Here is a 9,557-nt window from a genome sequence, read left to right on the forward strand (position 1 = left end):
CTTCCGTGGGCTTTTGGGTCCGTGCCTCTGCATTGTGATAGGACATGTCCTATCTTTTGCTGTATCTGGCAGATCACAGACCCATTCGGGTCAATGGGTAAGCATAAGCAGCACGGCCAGTGCCTGTGCATTGCAAATTGTGGTCCGCAGTACAGGCATGGAGCCCTTACATTCATCTGAATGAGCCCTCAGACCATGTTTCATATACTGGTACGTCACCCTGCTGTGTGTAAAAAATAAAAAAGCTGTGGCAGGAGGACCAGACTTGGTGCTGGAGAAACGGGTGAGTGTAACATGATTACTTTCTATACAACCATATATCACAGAAAGTACTACTGTACCTCCACATACCACAACCACGTTCTCTTTACGGAAATACTGTACATTTATAGCGGCTTATTTCTATTTATTCTGATGTATCAAGTACTTACAAGTCTATGAAAAGTCACCAAAGTGGTCACTATACATTTCTCGAGATATCTCTTCATATTTTCCCATACCTTCTCCTATATATACACATTAAAGACCAGGAATCTGGTACCAGGCGAACCATGCAACGCCTCTGTAATCAACCTCTAAGATCCTACCCCGAACATGTCAGATAAGTCCCATCTAATCTTACATTTGCATGTTAAGCCATCGTCGGTTATCGTCATGCACATTCTCGCTGGCTCTACCGCCGCTGCCGTGAAATAAATATTAGTCCATTTTAAGGGATTAAGTTCTGCTAAACTAAAACAGATTCACTTGGTTCGTGACCCCTGCGATTTAACAAAAAAAAAAAAAAAAGGCTCACTTCAACCTGCAACGTGCTAATACGCAGCCAGAAGGTCTGTTATCCTTCCCCATGTTAGAAGTGAAATCGCAGAATGGATTATATCTCTATTAATCTGACTTTGGTATTAAAAGTAGTATTTAATGCATTATTCTCCATTAAGGGAACATTAGGTTTAAGGGTTTTCCTAGCAGTCTAGCATATGCTAAATTTGCCTCAAGCACAAATGTAAAATGAGCCTTAAAAATCCATGTAGATAAAGAGAGATGGCAGATTATGGATGGCACCCGTTTTTTTTTTTTTTTCAATTAGATGCGGGAGGAGAGCTTTGATGGCTATATGTGAAGTGATCAGGAGGGCAGATTAAAGAAATGGACTGGGTCTAGTGACAAACAGCTTTCCCGATGACACTGGTTACCTTGTCTGATCCGATGGACAGCTGTAAAGCATCTTTCGCTGGAGGGACTTCTATGTGACTGGAGGCGCTGCATCCATATTGTAATATCCGTATTTCATTTACTCCTAATAGAATCATTTATTAAGCTCTGAAAAAAAAAAAAAAAAAAGATCCAATTTAGTGACCGTACTCTCTATATTCTAGCACCTATCATAAAGCTTAAAGGAGTTATCCCATGATTTATGTGAAAAATGAGAATCAGGCATAATATAGTTGATGACAAAGCTAGAACCAGCCCTGTAGCTCACATGGATCCAGAGATCTCCTATTGCTCTGCTAGACTTATAGCTGGCAGCTCAGGGGCAAGTCCTTTCTGCTGCAGCTCAGGGGCAAGTCCTTTCTGCTGCAGCTCAGGGGCGTGTCATTTGTTCTGAAGCTCCCTCCCTGTAACAGCTTCTAACAGTAGATATGACTGGTGGCAGTTGAAGGATGGAACTGAGCATGTGCGACCACCTCAGTAGGTGGATGTGCACATCCCTATGAAACACCAGAGGGAAGTAAAGAGAATTTTTGCAATAGAAAGTAAATTACAAAAGTAACTTGTCTTTCATGCTGAATCACATTAAATAACTGTTAATGGTGGCACAACTCCTTTAAAAATTGTACTGTACTGATCTTTAAATTCATAGCGATATCATTCACCATAGGGTTGTTGCGGGTATCGAAATTTCGATACCCAATCGATACGATACCGGGATTTCCATTTTTTCGATACTGGGCTGCGCTGCCACCAATGAGAAGAGAGGGGCGGAGGAGGGGCGGGAGCACTGCGCCACCAATGATAGGACTTTTCCTGGGTCCGGACTTAGTTAAGCAGCAGGCTACACAGAGCAGCGCCCAGAGATGTCCCAGCACTTACTATTATTCCTGGGTGCCGCTCCGTTCGCCCGCTGTGCCCCATTACTGTCTCCTGCTCCGTATGCTAATTACTATCGGAGCAATGGGGAGGAGACATCAGCTTCTCTAGTAGGCGTTCCTTCTCCCTGGCTGTAGCGCTGTCCAATCACAGCGCAGCGCAGGGAGAAGGAACGCCCACTAGAGAAGCTGATGTCTCCTCCCCATTGCTCGATAGTAATTAGCATATGGAGCAGGAGACTGTAATGGGGCACAGCGGGCAAACGAAGCGGCGCCCAGGAATAATAGTAAGTGCAGGGAGATCCCTGGGCGCCGCTCTGTGTAGCCTAATACTTAAAGTCTGGAACCATATAAGGTCTTCTTTAACACATAATACAGGAGGCGGTGCCGGCAGCAGAATCGCATTGCCGCCACCCTGCCTCTGACAGGGAGCTGCGATCAGTGCCGCACCTGAGGGGTTAACTGCCGCTGATCTGCTGCCAGTACCCTCCTCCTGTATTAAGGGTTAATTATCATTGGTGGCGCAGTGTCCCCTCCCCCCATTAAAATCATTAGTGGCACAGTGCGCCCGCCCCTCTCAACCCCCCAGTATTAAAATCATTGGTGGCAGTGGCCACAGGGTCCCCTCCCCTTCTCATTGGTGGCAGTGGCCACAGGGTCCCCTTCGCCCCTCTTCATTGGTGGTGCAGTGGCAGCTTCTGATCGGAGCCCCAGCAGTGTAATCCTGGGGCTCCAATCGGTTACCATGGCAGCCAGGACACTACTGAAGCCCTGGCTGCCATAGTCGGCTCCTTGCTGCTGTGTGCACAGTGCACAGGGCAGCAGGGACAGTGTAAAGTCCTATTCACCCTGATAGAGCTCTATCAGGGTGAATAGGACAAGGGATGAAAATATCCCAGGTTCCGGCCCCTAAGGGGGGAAACAGTTATTAAATAAAAAGTGTAAAAAAAAAATAAAAAAAAAAAGTTAAAAAAAACCACCAAAATATTAAGTATAAATCACGTATAAAGTATTAAGTATAAATCAAGTATAAATAAATAAACATATTACATATCGCCACGTCAGAAAAGTCCAAACTATTAAAATATAAAAAAAATCTATGCGGTGAACGCCGGAACAGAAAAAAAAAACTGCGGAATGCACGTGGCTTTTTTTGCTTTTTTTTTCGCCTGGTATCGAATGGTATCGAGTATCGCAATACTTTTTTTGTATCGAAATCGAATCAAAAATTCACAATAACCTTTTTAAAGTGAAGCCTGGTATGAAGTCACTTTAAAAACAGCTATGCGGAAATAGAGAAACATGGCTGCCTTCTTCCTAAAGCAGCTCCACCTGTGTATGGGCGGTACCTGGTATTGCAGCTCAGCTCCACTGAAGTGAATGGGATTCCATACTACATAAAACCTGTGGACAGGTGTGATGGTGTTTTTGGTAGAAAGCAGCCATGCTTTTGTAAACATGTACATCCCCTTTAACCCCTTCTACCCCAGGCCTGTTTTCACCTTCCTGCCCAGGTCTATTGTGGTAATAACTTTGGAATGCTTTTACTTATGTAACCGATTCGGAGAAGGTTTTCTCGTGACACATTGTACTTTATGTAAGTGATAGATTTTAGTCAATATTTGTTTCCTTTATTTGGGAAAAACATCCAAATTTACAGGAAATTCTGAAAATTGTACTATTTTTGAAATTTGACATTTTCTACATTTAAAATACCTAATAAAATAGTTATCAATCATCATTTCCCATATGTCTACTTTATGTTGGCATCATTTTGTAAATGTCATTTTATTTTTTTAGGATGTCAGATGGCTTTGAAATTTAGATGCAAATTTTAGATTTTCCAGAAATTTTCCAAAACCAATTTTCTTTACGAACCAATTTAGTTATTAAGTCACTTTTAGTGGGTTTACATGATATAAATTAACCCCATTTTAGAAACTACACTACTCAAGTTATTCAAAACTGCCGTTAACAAACTTTGTTAACCCTTTGGGTGTTTCACAAGAATGAAATGAAAAGGAGATAAAAAAAAACAAAATATTGCTTTTTTTAGGCAGATTTTCCATTTTCATATATATTTTCCTGTAACACAACAAGGGTTGACATCCAAACAAAAGTCAATATCTATTACCCAGATTCTGCAGTTTATAGAAACACCTCATTTGTGGCCGTGAACTGCTGTATGGGAAAACGGCAGGGCACAGGGTGCAAAGAGCAACATATGGATTTTGGAGCACAGATTTCACTGGAATAATTTTCAGGCGCCATGAGTCACTATTGAAGACACCCTGATGCACCCCTGCAGTAATAAATCTCAAAAAGTGACCCCATTCTGGAAACTACACCCCTCAAGGAATCTTTCAAGGCATGTAGTGAGCACTTAGACCCCAAAGGTGTTACCTAGAATTAGGAAACACTTGACTGTGAAAATGAAAAATTATATTTTTCTTTTAGCAAAAGGGACTTTAGGCCCAAATTTTTCACTTTCACAAGGGGGAACTGGAGAAAAGGCACCCCCTAATTTGTTGCCCATTTTCTCCTGATTATGGAAATACCCCATATGTGCTTGTATACTGCTATATTGGCGTACCACAGGGGTCAGAAGGAAAGGATCACCCCTGATGTACCCCTAGAAAACTCCCAAAAAGTGACCCCATTCTGGAAACTACACCCCTCAAGGAATATTTCAAGGTGTGTAGTGACCCATCAGGCGGTTTACAGAATTAGGAAACACTTGGCTGTGAAAATAAATAATTATAATTTTTTCCAGAAAAAGTTGCTTTACACCCACATTTTTTACTTTCACAAGGGGTAACAGGGCAAAATGCACACCACATTTTGGAACCCATTTTCCCCTGAATACGGCAACACCCCACATGTGCTCAAAAAGGAATGCATGAGTGCATGGCAGGGTTCAAAAGGGAAGGAGCGCCATAGGGCTTTTGGAGGACAGATTTTGCAGGATTGGCTTTTTGGAGCTATGTCGCATATGAAGACACCCTGAGGTACCCCTACAGTAGAACCCCCCAAAAAGAGACCCCATTCTGGAAACTACACACTCAAGGAATATTTCAAGGTGTGTAGTGAGCACTTTGACGCATCAGGCGTTTCACAGAATTAGGCCTCCTGCACACGGCCGTTATTTTTTCCCATTTACTGGCCGCTTTTTGCGTTCCGTATACGGAATCATTCATTTCAATGGTTCCGCAAAAAAAACAGAATGTACTCCGTATGCATTCCGTTTCCGTATTTCCGTTCCGTTTTAACATAGAACATGTCCTATTATTGCCCGCAAATCACGGTCCATGGCTCCATTCAAGTCAATGGGTCCGCAAAAAAAAACGGAACACATACGGAAATGCATCCGTATGTCTTCCGTTTCCGTTCCGTTTATTGCTGAACCATCTATTGAAAATGATATGCCCAGCCCAATTTTATCTATGTAATTACTGTATACTGTATATGCCTTACGGAAAAACGTAACGGAAACAAAAAACGGAACAATGGATCTGTGAAAAACGGACCGCAAAACACTGAAAAATCCATACGGTCGTGTGCAATAGGCCTTAGGAAACACTTGGCTGTGAAAATGAAAAATTACAATGGGGTCCATTTATCGCAAAATGGACATGGTTGTTTGCATGAGGCCTTTCAAGATTATTATTATCCCTATTATTCTTCATTTAATTGTTCTTGCATTTGACTTGTAATTGCCATAAGTAAAAAACATTTACAGCACTTAGGATATTCGTGCTAAAATACTATAGTCCTAATTTAGTTGGTGAGCCCAGTACATCCATGCATCACATGGACAGCACATTGATTTCAATGGATACTATCTTATGCTTCTTTTTCCTTATGGTGGCGCTGCAGGGGAACTAAATACTCACTGCCAGGTGAAAATCAGCTTATCACCACACTGACCTTTATTTAATAAGGTGTTGTCTTTGTGGATGTTTTACCGTGAATTCTGAGATCCGGGAATAAATAGGCTTGACACGACTTAGGTGCATGAAAGGTTTACTAAACTATGCTAAAAGATACAGTTAGGTCCATTAATATTAGGACATTGACACAATTCTAACATTTTTGGCTCTATACACCACCACAATGTATTTGAAATGAAACGAACAAGATGTGCTTTAACTGCAGACTGTCAGCTTTAATTTGAGGGTATTTACATCCAAATCAGGTGAACGGTGCAGGAATTACAACAGTTTGCATATGTGCCTCCCACTTGTTAAAGAACCAAAAGTAATGGGACATAATAATAATCATAAATCAAACTTTCACTTTTTGATACTTGGTTGCATATCCTTTGCAGTCATTTACAGCCTGAAGTCTGGAACGCATAGACATCACCAGACGCTGGGCTTCATCCCTGGTGATGCTCTGCCAGGCCTCTACTGCAACTGTCTTCAGTTCCTGCTTGTTCTTGGGGCATTTTCCCTTCAGTTTTGTCTTCAGCAAATGAAATGCATGCTCAATCGGATTCAGGTCAGGTGATTGACTTGACCATTGCAGAACATTCCACTTCTTTCCCTTAAAAAACTCTTTGGTTGCTTTTGCAGTACGCTTTGGGTCATTGTCCATCTGCACTGTGAAGCGCCGTCCAATGAGTTCTGAAGCATTTGGCTGAATATGAGCAGATAATATTGCCCGAAACACTTCAGAATTCACCCTGCTGCTTTTGTCAGCAGTCACATCATCAATAAATACAAGAGAACCAGTTCCATGGGCAGCCATACATGCCCACGCCATGACACTACCACCACCATGCTTCACTGATGAGGTGGTATGCTTAGGATCATGTGCAGTTCCTTTCCTTCTCCATACTCTTCTCTTCCCATCACTCTGGTACAAGTTGATCTTGGTCTCAACTGTCCATAGGATGTTCCTTAACTGTGAAGGCTTTTTTAGTTGTCGTTTGGCAAACTCTAATCTGGCCTTCGTGTTTTTGAGGCTCACCAATGGTTTACATCTTGCAGCGAATCCTCTGTATTCAATCTAGTGAAGTCTTCTCTTGATTGTTGACTTTGACACACATACACCTACCTCCTGGAGAGTGTTCTTGATCTGGCCAACTGTTGTGAAGGGTGTTTTCTTCACCAGGGAACGAATTCTTCGGTCATCCACCACAGTTGTTTTCCATGGTCTTCCAGGTCTTTTGGTGTTGCTGAGCTCACCGGTGTGTTCCTTCTTTTTAAGAATGTTCCAAACAGTTGTTTTGGCCAGGCCTAATGTTTTTGCTATCTCTCTGATGGGTTTGTTGTGTTTTTTCAGCCTAATGATGGCTTGCTTCACTGATAGTGACAGCTCTTTGGATCTCATCTTGAGAGTTGACAGCAACAGATTCCAAATGCAAATAGCACACTTGAAATGAACTCTGGACTAGAGATGAGCGAACTTCTGTTTTAAGTTCGGCGTCTAAAGTTCGGCTTCCGGTTAGCGGAGGATCCCGATATGGATTCCGAATTCCGTTGTGGTCCGTGGTAGCGGAATCAATAATGACCATTATTGATTCCGCTACCACGGACCACAACGGAATTCGGAATCCATATCGGGATCCTCCGCTAACCGGAAGCCGAACTTTAGACGCCGAACTTAAAACAGAAGTTCGCTCATCTCTACTCTGGACCTTTTATCTGCTCACTGTAATTGGGATAATGAGGGAATAACACACACCTGGCCATGGAACAGCTGAGAAGCCAATTGTACCATTACTTTTTGTTCCTTAACAAGTGGGAGGCACATATGCAAACTGTTGTAATTCCTACACCGTTCACCTGATTTGGATGTAAATACCCTCAAATTAAAGCTGGCAGTCTGCAGTTAAAGCACATCTAGTTTGTTTCATTTCAAATCCATTGTAGTGGTGTATAGAGCCAAAAATGTTAGAATTGTGTCTATGTCCCAATATTTATGGACCGGACTGTATATACAAAGTAAAAATAAGTCACCAAATCCGTGGGCAAATGAGTGAGCTCCCCATCTAATAGTTTCCAACATGGCACCTGGCCAACGCCAATATGATACAAAAAGAGTTGGTAGTAGCAAGTCACATCTTACCCTAATGATGTCTTCAATGGAGCTAACCTCTTTGTTACATGCCTAGCTGTTACTGCATGTACAATTACTTCAGACTTCAGGAACACGGCCCATCAGGTGAACAGAGAGCAGCCGTGCGTAAGCAGCCTCCGTTCACCGCTATGGGCTCGGCTATTTCAAGCAGTCCCATACTGGTGGCTGCGCTTGCGCTGCATGCTCTCTATTTACTACTATTGGACTTCTGAAAACAACCAACACCGCTCGCTCCGTTAATTTTTTAACTCCGAAAGCAATAGGTGGACACTGTGCATGGGTGGTGTGCTCTCCTTCGCTTCAGGGGCACCGTTCTGGAGATAGTTGTGGGTCCCGCCTCTGGGACAGTCTCCTATCTGACATTGATGGGACAACCCCTTCAATTATTCCCCATGACACATCTGTAATTTAAAAAAACACTGCTTTATTTTACCTAGTGTAAAAGACCTTCACAATCAACTTTTACTACTACAATTTACATTCTCTTATAGCTTCCTTTAAACCAATTTCAGATATCCATTGAAAACATTAATTTTACGACCCTAAATTCCCTTTCATTGTATAATTCCCCATGTATTCTCTATTCCTTCTAAAGGCCGGCTATGCTTCACGTAATGGTTAAATGGTTCCGACATTAGATTATTCATTTTTTTTTTCTTTTCTTTTTGATCACCATTACATTTTACATAACAATCAATTTGAGTATATAGAATATGTAAAGCCCGTCCCTTTCAAATGCTAACCAAGTTAAAGTACCTAAATGTATTTAAATGAATTAGTTACGTAAATGCGTTTCGGAAAAAAAAAAATGTAAATTAGTTCTTTTTTCTTTTTTTTTTCTTGTATTATGCTTATCAATAAAGGAGCAAAAGTAAAGTTTAACTAAAGCTTAGAGCTAATTGAACAGTATTTTCTCGGTCGGCGTCGGTTCTGGTACATTGTTTTTATTTATTTACAATGACTGTGCTCATTCAGGTTTGTAATGACACTGCTACGGGTGAACAGAATTTGCTTTAAGTATTACTACCCCAATAAAATCTCACAGGAGTAAATATGCGAAAAAGCATATTAAAAAGAGCACTTGACTAATGGCTGGGATTAGAAAACTCACTTTCTTTATGTTGTCAACCATATTTCTCATGAATTTATAGAAGGCAATTTGGCTTTTTTTTTAAGGAACCACTTAAAATGCATGCACTCATTATAACATTTTCATCCTAAAAATAAATTCAAGTTGATTAAAAATTTATATTACAGAACATTGATCCCCGTAGAAAAAGAAATCTTTGTCTGAAAGTTTAAAAAATATATAAATGACTATTATTGGTGCAGTTTTAATTTGTTTCATTTTTTTTTTTTCTTTAAAATTATAGCTGTTTAGCTACC

This window comes from Bufo bufo, chromosome 11 (assembly GCF_905171765.1).
Source record: "Bufo bufo chromosome 11, aBufBuf1.1, whole genome shotgun sequence".
NCBI classification, from domain to species: domain Eukaryota; kingdom Metazoa; phylum Chordata; class Amphibia; order Anura; family Bufonidae; genus Bufo; species Bufo bufo.